The sequence below is a fragment of the Kryptolebias marmoratus genome, linkage group LG14 (assembly GCF_001649575.2).
Source record: "Kryptolebias marmoratus isolate JLee-2015 linkage group LG14, ASM164957v2, whole genome shotgun sequence".
Taxonomy (NCBI): Eukaryota; Metazoa; Chordata; class Actinopteri; order Cyprinodontiformes; family Rivulidae; genus Kryptolebias; species Kryptolebias marmoratus.
This window is the reverse complement of record NC_051443.1, coordinates 9,541,125-9,553,354: the sequence shown is the minus strand read 5'-3', so window position 1 is coordinate 9,553,354 and position 12,230 is coordinate 9,541,125.

Sequence of the window (12,230 nt, the reverse complement as noted above, 5' to 3'; positions counted from 1 at the left end):
CTTTATTGTAAGGCCAGATGACTGTGGCAGCCATCTCGAATTAGGCTGGCTTTAAAAGTTAATCCGTTTTCATAGATACACTGAGTGATTACTAGATTCTGAAACAGAATTAGACTCTTAGATATTTGTCTTTTGAGTTATCATTTTCTCCTCTCCTGGAGGTCACAGGTGTGACTGATTTATCGTTCCTTCTTCTGTCGTATGATCTAGGTATTAAAAGACTACATTCTACATTTTTCTGTCTATGCTTCCTTTATAAACTTTTTCTAAAATGTGAAAGGTATGAAACCAGTTCAAAACCCATCCGACCCGTTTAATTCTAAACTCCACACAAAGACTGCAAACTGCACAACAGTTTTGTGATTTGTGAGGTGTCACATTCATCACCAGTAGAAGGGTGAACTAATCACTTACACCCATTAAAAGAAGCTGCTGCAGCTCTAAGGGGGAGCAACGCTGCTATTAACATCACAGGTTTGGAGAAGGTTATCAATATCCACTTGTATCGATGGAAGTGTCCAGATAACATGTGAGCTTAGCTTTAGTGCAGGCTTGCTCTTTAAAGCAGAGGAAGGAGCGTGAACTCCAGCCAGACTCATTTCAGCCAGCGCTAATATCCACCGGGCTTCTTATGACCTACTTATGAAGTCAACCTTAGAAAGCTATTGATCCGAGTGCTGGATGATTTGATGCATCTGGGCCAAATCAGAAGGAAAAGAGGGGCTTAAGTGCGTGGGGGTCTGTGCCTCCCTGTTATTTTCCTTATGACCAGATGCTCTGCTGGGTCAGAGGTCGGGGGTCGTCCTCCCACCCAGGGTCACCCCACATTAACATTGTGCAAGAGTTAATTTAATTTACAGACAACACAGTTTTATACACAGAAATGAAAACCTTTTAAACAGCGGTAGATTTTAAACGGTGGCAAAGGGAAGCTAATTGAATCTGCAGCTGATTCAACTGCCAAAGTATTTTCCTGTGCGTATTTAATCAATGCTTAAGACTCATAATAGGCCAGGTCAGCGGCAGAAAGATTTCCATAATCAATGTGAGGAGGTTCTCAAGTTCAGCAGGTTACTGTGTTCCCCCTCTCTCCTCATTTTTCATAGAGTTATTTATTGTCAGGGTGTCTGTCAGAGTGGGGAAATAGTGCAGCTCAGGAGGGACAGCAGCACCACTTTCTTGCTGAGGTCATTATCTGATCGCTGCTGCTGTGGACTCCGGTTCTGCTTTGCCCTGACCCAGACATCAAGTTCTTTTACTGCCCTTTTCACAGCACTAATACATCCACCACATTTACATTAATGTTATATTTAGACCTGGACCACAGACAGCATCCATCTAGAGGACTGATTGGTCTTCTTATATTCAAAAATGCATTATTTGGAGTTTATTTGGTTTTATTTATCTTTATGTTTGTGAGGTGTTAATATTGACTCAAGAGGAAAACTCTGGGTTTCATTCCTTTATTCTTCATTTAACAAATAACAAGTCGATGGCATGTTAGAAGCAGTAAAATCTAATACATGAAACTGAGCAGAAATGTCCAGCTTAAAACGGACATTTCTCCATGATCTAAGCTCACAAAAATATTGCCTGTAACTTTAAGGAGTGCTGTCTCAGTCCTATACTTCTGACAAAATCCTGAGTGAACCTTTTTCAAAATGTAATTTTCTTCAGTTTCGTACAGAAGCTGTTTACACACTCATTTTTCTACAATCTTTGATACGAAGAGTAGCCAATGGGTCAGTAGTTCTCCAACACATTCAGAAAAAAACTTCCAGGAGCGGACAGTGTTCTCCTTCATAATAACATGTGTTACAGTTTGTTTTTAGCTGTCTGTTTTTATCATTTCAACTTGTTTCAGACTTCTATATCTATCCACTTCACTAAGTTGATTAATTTATTAATTATTGAAACAAAGCAAATCATCAAGCTTTTGTCCAGTGGTGTCAAACTGTGAATCATGCAAAAATGTTTTAAAAGGGCCCTTTTCACTTTTTTATCTCATCACAGCTTCAACAAGGTAGAAGTTAAATTTGAAAACTTCAGGCAGACGCATTAAAGTGTTAGAGAAAAACAAACTCAGTCTTCAGTGGAAATGAATAAATGTGCTCAAAACAAAGACTAATTAGAAATATATCTTTCAAATTAAAAAAAAGAAAACAAAAGTTATATATGATGCAGATGTTTGTTTCTTTTCTTTCCTTTCATATGTCTGTGAACTGAATTTCCTTGTCTTATGAAATGATGGCTGATAAATGTTTGGTTTTCTAATAAGGTTTATCAGGGGTCCCCAACCAACAGGGACTGGTACTGGGCCACACAGAAATAACCAAACTTTAAAAAAATAATAAATCTATACATTGTTAGTATGTCTATATACATTGGTTTGCAAGTATTTTATTTTTTTAAAATGACCACTTTCATTTGTGCCTCTTTTTTTTTTGCTTGACTCAATTGCAGTTATTTTTCACATACTAGCTTAACCCGAGCAAATATAAGGAAAATACACACTTTCGTGGAGAACTTTTTTATCACCACTGGTCCATGGGAATGTTGTCTTCTACGAAACCAGACTGTGATGCAAAAAGGTTGGAGACTGCTGAGGTACATGACCATTTTCATTAGTCTGTTCCTTTACTATATTATGCAAAGATAATTTTATCAAGTCAGGCAGAGATTTAAGAGCAAGGTCAAAGGAAGAAACCAAGGAATTTTGGTAGAGATCATGTTTCAAGTCTGTATCACGTTTTTAAGGAATTCGATGGAGTAGATTTTGTGTAATCTCACAAAAAGACAAACAGATATACCAACACCTTGACTTCTGTATTGTGCTGAACAGATTACTGGGATTAGCACTGAAGAAAGACTGAAAACAAGGAAAAAGTTTGGACAGTCAGGAATCTAATTGTGTTTTTAGCCACAGAAATCTATTTTGGCTGCTATTTACTGATGTTGTCGACCACTAAGACATGCCAATATAAACCCATCTTTTACAGTTTCCTTCTGATCCCTGCTTTGTTTTTGCTGAGCACCACCCTCCGCATGCCTCCTTTTGATTTTATTTTGTTTTGTTTGAATTTACGAGAGCCAGTAGAATTTATTTTGAAACCTTGAGCTGTTAGAGTGTAAAAAGCATCAAGTCGACAGCCACCGCCACAAGCCTGCCAATAAAAAATGAAAACCTATTTAGGCCAATGGAGGTGCAGCAGCGTGTCTGCTGTCAGTCAATAAACCAAACAACGGGCCGGGCAGGTCGGATCAGACTGAGCACGCGTCCAGCAGAGACAACAAGGTCAAAGAGGAAAGCCCAACGAAAGCTCCAGACACAAAGAACAATCCAATTAAAATATCAATATACCTTCTCTCACTCAGAGTTATCTGTTAAAGTTACAATCAGGACCTCTGATCTGCAACTGTGAATCCACACACACTAGAGCTTCAGACACACTGTGCATTAAGAAGACAAGGGTTCAACTAAATAAAATCTGTTCAATTAAGCAAAGATTAAACTAATAATTACATCTAAAATGAGTTTGTATCAGAAAAGCTAATGATAAAATGAGGAAAAGTCATAAATTCATTGAAACTTTTAGTTCAGTTTTATTATCACCCACCACCAAAAGTCAAAGACAAACGTGTCTGTGTCTGTGTGTGCGTGTGTGGGTGTGTGTGTGTGTGTGTGAGAGAGAGAGAGAGAGTTTGTGTCTACAACTGAATAACGTTTGGAGTCATGATGGCCACCACAGCCAACCGACTTTGCAAAACACACAAATGGCTATAATTTAGTTAATTTTACAGATACTGAGCTCAAATTTGTTGGGGTTGTAGCTGACAGTTGTTAACTACAAAAACATTATTTTTCACTGGGTTTGACTGAACCAACTACAAATCTAAAACTCAACTCTGATATAAAAAGTGGTGGGCGATATGCATTCTTTCAAAGAATGCTAGACTTTTAGAGTTCATAAATGTATTTTATTTCCACCTTACAATATCAACCTAAATTACTTTTACAAGGCGTGACTGAAGAATATGTGACATATGAACATTCTCTCAGCCCCTTTCCTCTGTAAATATTAGTTCATGTGCATGAAAAGTTGCGTGCATTGTTGTGTGTGCACATTGTTTATCAGGTTTATCTGACAGGTTGTGACAAATATATTTCACTTTATAACACAAGTTTCACATAAACCATTAATGGGTAATAGACCACAGTCAACTCAGTCTTCACTGTAAAATAACCATAAGACCCATTTCCACTGAACAAACATTTTTCTGGAAGCAGAGTAGTTTTTTTTTACCTCCCTATGTTTTGACTGCAGGAATCAAGGCCACAACAGATTACCTCAGTAAAAAGGGGATAAAAAGGCCTGGTATGGAGGTAGTCCTACCTGGAGCTCTGGAGTTCTGTAGTGGGAAGCTAGTAAACACTTCTGATTGGTTGAATATCCCCAGTATCTCCTACTGTAATCCATTAGAAATGTGAATATGAAAGAACCAAGGTAGCTGGCACAGATGATGATTCTTAGAGTGTACATGTGATCCAGGTTCTGTCATGACGGCCTTATTTTTAAAAAATGTCTTCATGTTACACTTTTCCTTCATTTTTGGGAAGATTACTGACTTTTTAGAGTGTAAGTGCTGTGAAAAAAATCAGAGGTTAAAGTTTCATTCTGTTCTAAATTACACATGTCCACAAAGTTTTAGGCAACTATTCTTGTTTTGAAATGTAACCACTGTGAACCAATATAAAATTCTTGCATTTTTGATTTTGATTTATCTGTTTTTCAGTCCTATTCTGGAAGCTGCCATCTGACCAGCCTAAAAAACTTCAGCAACTCCGTGTTATGAAGAAAAGACTCACATCAACAGAGTTCATTTGCCTAATCTACCCTGTACCTCAGGCCTTAAAGTGGTATCTTTCTGGGCAATGATGAGTTAGCGAACGACATTCGTGAGGGGGGCTCCAGAAGGTCTCACGCCTTTCGCGGGGTTCCCAACTTCCTTGCATGAGTCGCAAAGGCACACTGTGGTGATTTGGCTTTTCTATGGGTTTTGTTTGTTTTATTTTTATTCTTTGGTTTGGGTTTTTGTTTTGTTTCGATTCTGTTGTATTTGCTTTTTGTTTTGTCTCATGTTCATGTTTTATTTCATGTTCATGTTTTATTTCACCCTTCCCCAGTTGCCTGTTAGCCACGCCCATCTACACCTGTCCCGACTCTGTAATCATTCCACCTGTTCCCACTCACCTCGTTATCCTCAGTACTCAAATACCCGGTCATTTCTCCCACTAGTCGCTGGTTCATTGTCTGTGTTTGTCAGTTGTTGGTTGTTGCTATCGCCGTGCCTTGGTTCCCTGATGTCTTGTCCCGCTGTGTTTTCTGGTTTTTGTTCTGTTTTTGTTTGCTGCCACGTCAGCTTTTGTTTTGTTGTTTTTCTTTAGTTAATAAATTAGTTTATTTTTTGCTTTACTATGAGTCTGCGCTCAGGGTTTGTCTCCGTCACCACCGTTCCTGACACACGCAGCCCTGTTGCTAGAGTTTTAAACATGTTCAAAAACACCTGTGCAACAATTTTCCTGAGTCACAGAGTCACTGCAGGCATCTCCAACCTGTCTCCAGAGCGTTAGAACTGTATATTAACACCTTCACAGGAGCTCCCCTCTGACAGAAAATAAAAAATCACATTGGTGATAAATAATAATTATTTAAAAACTGGTCTAAAGCCACCTGTCTTTAATTTAAATGTGAACTCCAGCCGATTAAATCGTAAAGGTGAGAACAAATGCAGCAGAGATGGGAAGGATACAGTTTTGCAAACCATGAACATGAAAATAGGCTGCGATTTTCAAAAACTGGCTGCTCGAAACATAGCCAACAAGCTCGCTGGTTGCTTGGTCGCAAACACTCAGAGTTCAGTGAAAGTGCAGCTGAAAAGTCACATTTTTTCTCACAATTTTGACTCGCCATCTAGTCTCCCAACTGGGAGAAAATGGCTCAAGGTAGCATAGTCAAAACTTAGCTTTGGTGTAATTGTTTGTTAAAGGGAACCTGGATAAAAAACAAAATCCAAAAGTAACGATGTTGTGAAGGTGTTTGCATGAAATGATTTGACAATTTTGTGTTAAGATGGCAAAAATCAGCTTTGGTCTTGGCTCAGTCTAGCTGTTTGCTTTGATATTCCAAACTAATAATGCTCTGAGCCATTATTACTGCAGATGAGTTATTTACTGCTGAAAACAACTCCACAGAGCACCATTTGAAATTGCTGGTATATGTCAATGGATGTCTGTAATTTAAAGTGATAAAACCCTGACCCTTGGGCTCTGTTCACACTTGTCATCATCATATATTTCAAGTCAGTTTCTCTATCTTACACCACATTGAGTGCTGCAGTGGCTGCATTAAGACTTCAAACCAAATTCCAATAATAATTTGTGCAAAACAACATTTAAAACCCTAAAACTCCTACTTAGATTTGATTTTTTTCCTTTTGGGTAATTTTATTCTATCCATATAGAGAATACAAGTGCTTTCCATTTAGAATCACTTTAAGGATTAATAACTTTCAGTAACTTTCAAACAAGAGCAGCATCACATTTAAATATGAGAGCTTTTATGAGAAGCCTTTTAAAAATAAGGGAATACATTTTTAATCTGGGGCATAAATGTAACGCAGTGGATGTGTGGTGGTGATTGATCCGGCCTCGCCTGAAGGCCGGCACTCATCTCAACAGAGTCTGCCAGCTGAAGACATTCAGTTTATCCATAAATACCTCTTAAAAGTCAGTTCTTCCTCTTTCTTGCAAAATGATACGATGTGCTACTGAGACCAAACATCATTTCTTGTGAGGGGATGTCAGGCTTTACTTCATTTTTCATCTGTGTGTGTTACATTAATGTTGTTTCCCTTCAGACGCTCCGACAGTCTCAGTGAAAAGCTCATTGATGGTCACATCGTGTGTCATCCACTCGCTGTAGTGACTGAGCGCTTCCCCTGTAATGGAGTGACGGACACCCCCACAAACACATTTGGGTAATGTGATGGGGTGCTCTCTGTTTATCATGTAATGCATTTGGGGAGGGGGTTAAGTTTGCGATGAGGAGGAGGAAGCACAATGTGTGCATAATTCACAACCTGCATTTGTCAAAACAAGGATGTATGCAGCTAATGATCCACATGAAATTAATGACTCAATAAAACAGAAAAATCCACTGTTCACACAAGCATGGCCGGATGCTCTGACTTTGATAAACCGTTAAATGACAGATAATCAGGAGGGTGGGGGCTCGTCAGTCCATGCAGCAGCAGGAGGGTTACTCCTGATGTCTCTGTGCTCCGTGTGAGGGTGGAGTACTCCAGTGTGTCTCAGCGCCAAATAAGAACAATTTTAAAACAAATCTGGCCATGTTTGTGTTTTGTTCCCTCAAAAAAGCCCAGATGTGTCTTTTGGGGAAAGAGGTCTCGCTCAGATGTGGTGCATGCCAAATTGTTTTTGCCTGCGTGTGTCTGTTAGCAAAATATTTTATGAACCAGTGGGCAGATTTCAATGAAACTTACAGAAAGTAATTATTGGATGTACATCTACAACTGATTAAATTTTGAAGTCTACATGACTCAAAACACCCACCCCAGCTAATCAACATTAGCAAACACCTAAATGGCTTTAACTTTGTCTGTTTTACAGATACTGAACTAAAATTGGGTGTGGTAGTAGCTGAGAGTCATCCCCAATATTCAGTTCAAGCACTCACTGATTGCATGAGATCTTTACCTAAAATCTCTCAGAAAACAACCATTGGATGTACATCTACAGCTGATCACCTTTTGGATTTAACACAATTCAGTATGGTCCCCACAGCCAAATGGTTTTAGAAAACACTGATTTTGATATATATCAATCAATTTTACAGATATTGAGTTAAAATTTAATGTTATCACATTAAAGCTGAGCAACTATCCAACGCATACACTGAGTGCTAATAGATCAAGCAAGAGCATTAGCATGTTTATTTCAAAGATTGGCCAACATGGCTATAACTCTGTCATTTCTCAACATAAGATTATCTTAGTCTAAAACTATATACATTCTTTCAGGGACCGCTAAGTTGGATATATTTTTTTGCACAACTGTAGTGTTAATGCTGAAAACCTTCATTGCCGTTCTCCACCCAACCCTGTTCTCTTTCCCTCAACTTGAGAACAGCTTGAAAAGGCTGAAAATGGTAGCTTTGATTATTCAAATGGATCCCACGATTCAAACTCAAAGGTTTAGCACATGATTTCAGACACTGACATTACGAACAACAAAACAATGAACGAAAAATGTAACACACCTTGTATCTGTAAAAAGAAAATAGGATAAATGTATATGTATATCATTTCTCTATAAGGTTATAAAGGACATTGCTTCTTCCAGCATTGCTTACTACAGAGCATGTCTGCTTATCAATGAATCCATCTCCATTGTTCTAATTTCATTAAGGGCCTAATGCAGTTTATTACCTCTTTAGTGTCCTCACCTTTTGTGACTTTGCATCACAACTGCCAGCGATGGAGGCGCTGCAGGTGAGGTGGGGTGAGGGGTGGGGGTAACTCCATGGAGCCCCCACCTAAATGAATGAATAATCAGCCTTTGATTTCCAGGTCTGCGTCAGCCAGCTCCAGCACAATCTATTACTTCACTGCTATTTCCTAAGTGTTTGCTCCCCAGCCTGACCCTGCCACTTTATCTATTGGTTTTTATTTTCACAGTGCATGCTGTCCATATGTTACCCTAATAGTTGCTATAATTCTTGTACAACGGGGCTCTTGTTTTATTAGTCCTGAGCAGGAAGAGAGAGGGACCAAATGTATTTTAATAAAACCTCTGTAGCAACACGCTAATGGGCTGACATTGTAGTATTTGCATAGAGATGAATTACGTCCAGCCGCCTTGACGTGACTTTTAAAATATGATTGAGGAGGTTATTATTGCTGCACTATGATACGTGTTAACAGGTTATTTTAGCGTGGCTAGTGCTAATAAAATTCAGAACAAAAGACTCGGGTGACGAGGGCAGGGATTTTCATTGCCAGAGTCTACTGAGGGTGCTCATTTTGTCATTACTTAGCCTCGCCGAGTCCCTCCTCCTTCTCCTCCTTCCCTCATTCTCAGACCAGGCATCATTTCCCCACCTTTAGGAAGGCCGAGACCAACTTCAGCCTCATAATTAATCACAATAGTTTGTCTGCTTTAGTCTGAAACAGTTTAAGGTGACTAAACTCCTCCCAATAAATGCAGAGGTTTCTGATTACTTGGCTGTATGGGGTTGGATATAGTAACTAATCTGGTTAGATGTAGACAAATGAAACCCACTGATGATGATTGAAAACGGTTCAACAGTTTGATTTTTGACCTTTTGAACCAAGAGGAGCATTATGTGCATTAAGAACTGGAACAAATGCCCAGTTTCTATCTTTTCAGCATCTTTAAAATGTTGTAAGTATGAGTTTAAAGACATATGTAAATATTTTAAGTTTAAATATTCATTTATCTTTTTGTGAAAACAAAAGTATATATATAAAACAAAAGTATATATATATATATATATATATATATATATATGACAAAAATGTAATTTCTTTCATTTTTATTTTAAAAGGTACACCTTTTAAACTCACTGTCGAGAGTTACTAAAGGACAAAAAAAAGGAAAAAAAATTAGATCATCAGGCACAAAGAGTATCATATACAGAGGATTCAGTGAAGCAGTCATACAGATGAGTGAGAGGCCATAGGAAAAAAATATTACCAATAATAATAAAATTAAGTTTGCATAGTTCTTTAATCATCCAGGACATGGTAAGTCCAAAAAGTCAAAAGTTTTAAAAAGACAACTGGATGTTTTTTTCTTGTTGGTTGAAGACACCCTGCTCTTTCCAGTCTAAATTAAGAAAGCCCCTTGGATGAGAAGTAAAACATCTCAACCAAAAACAAGAAAAGACCAGTGGCCTTTTAAAAAATTTCTTAATTTTTACAAATTATCAATTAACAGTTCACAGAGTCAGGCAGCCAGAAATATCAGAACAGAAACAAACAGCTAAAACTGGAAGAATCAGACAGAAAAGCAAAAAACAAAAACAAAAATCCCAGATAAGCTTGGAATAATTGAGAGGTGAACGCTAAAAAACTGGGAAATATGTAATGGTTGTGTAGAGCGAATCCAAACGCAGACTCATTTTTGGATTTAAATGAAAACTAAAAAAGAACAAAAGGAAAATAAAAGGCTGATGTGGCAGCAAAACTTAACAACTTACAGAGAAGACAAGGAACATTAACTTGGCATGGACAAAAACGGAAACCTAGACGTCTACTGCAGAATGAATAAACCAGCCAGGAATGAGAAAAAATGAGACTGGTTTTAAAGAACTGAAGGTGAGTGGGAAATGAATTACACCTGGGAGATAACGAGGAACAGGTGAGGTGGGCGTGGCAGGCAGACTGAAGAAATTCTGAGCAGAGGACAGGTGAATGGTGACACAGGAAACACATGAGAAAAAGTAAAACAAAACAAAATCACAAAGAAAACCAGAACACAACAGTGACAGCATAAGATCAAAGACAGAAAAATTACTCACACAAACTTCAAATCATGACAAAATATCTGATTGGTGATGATGTGTTTATTGGAAACAAGATCAGAGTAATAAAAAGACACAAAACAGGCAATGGAGTTAACAAAGGAACCAAAAGTGACCAAAACAAGTCAAAAAAACAACACATAATGAGATTTAGAGAAATATATCATCATAAATAAATATGTCACATTTTTGCATTACTCACTTTTGGATAGATTTTTCTTTTTTTTTTTTTTATCCTGTAAATTCGCAAGGCACAAAAAGTTTGTGTTAAGATTTGTAAAAAATAGTACCCGAGTGTGTTGACTGAGACATTGAGACTCAATAAATAGATGCCAAAAGAGATTTAATAACAAAAATAAAATCCTGGATGAGGCAGCAAACAAAATACAACGATGACCAACAAGAGGAGCACGCGGGGAACAAACAAGAACAACAAACGGTAGAACAGAACGGTGAGAATTCGGAGAATAAGCACTGAGGGCGGTGAGAAACAAGTGGATGCAGCTGGTCTGATTAGTGAACGAGGGACAGGTGAGAGGAGGAGCAGGACTGACTGAGGGAATGAGATGAAGAATGACACGGGAGAAACAGGAAAACAACAAAAAGAGTATCAGAAAAAAAACACAAGAAACATGATGACAAAAATTGAATTGAATAATAAACAAAATAACCACAAATAAACTCAGGATAATGACAGTTTGAGAACCACTGGTTCATTAGCTCATTAACACAATGCTAATTAGAATCTCAGTACAGACTCAATAATGAACAGATCGCTAAACTAATCATGTTTTTTTTTTATGTCATCGATAGTATACACACAACCCGTTTGAATGATAAGTGAATAAACAAAAGGAGTCCAATTGTCATACACTGTATCACTTATTTAGATTTGGCATAAAGTGTTATTTTTATGTATTTTTTTTCAAAGGAAATTGATGACAAAACTAGATGTAATACATCTGAATACATCAATCTACAGTACAATGAAAACACACGTTTTAACCTGTTAGCTGTTTTTGTACATTTAAACTGGAAATAGTTGGGATCACAAACCTTTGTCGCAGATGCTTTGTGGGTCAGGAGCTAAATTTGTGAACCATTGGTCTAGAAAACATTTAGTTTTATTTGTGCAACATTTTTTTTTTTTTGACAGTAAAAATTTAGGTCTCACTTGGATGTCTTAAAAAAAACTTTTTGTGACTACATAACAAAGAAAGAAAAAAAACTTGCTGCACTAGGTACTAATATTCAAAGAACCAGCATTACATTGAGGAACAATATGAATAAAAGGTGTTTTTCTTACTGCACTGTAAAGCTACTGAGGTGTCAATACTTACTTGGCATTTTATTACATTTATTGCGTTTATCATGAGTATTTTGCAACTGTGAGCTTTATGAAAATGCAAATATCAGACTGAGGCTTTATTTGGACTGTCCTAAATAACTCAGTTTTGTGTTAGTTTTTGTTTTTGTTGGATTTTATATCTCTCAGTCGTGTTTCATTTTCTGCTCCCTACTCATCCAGACTTAGTTACTAATCAGCATATCTCATATATATATATATATATATATATATATATATATATATATATATATATATAT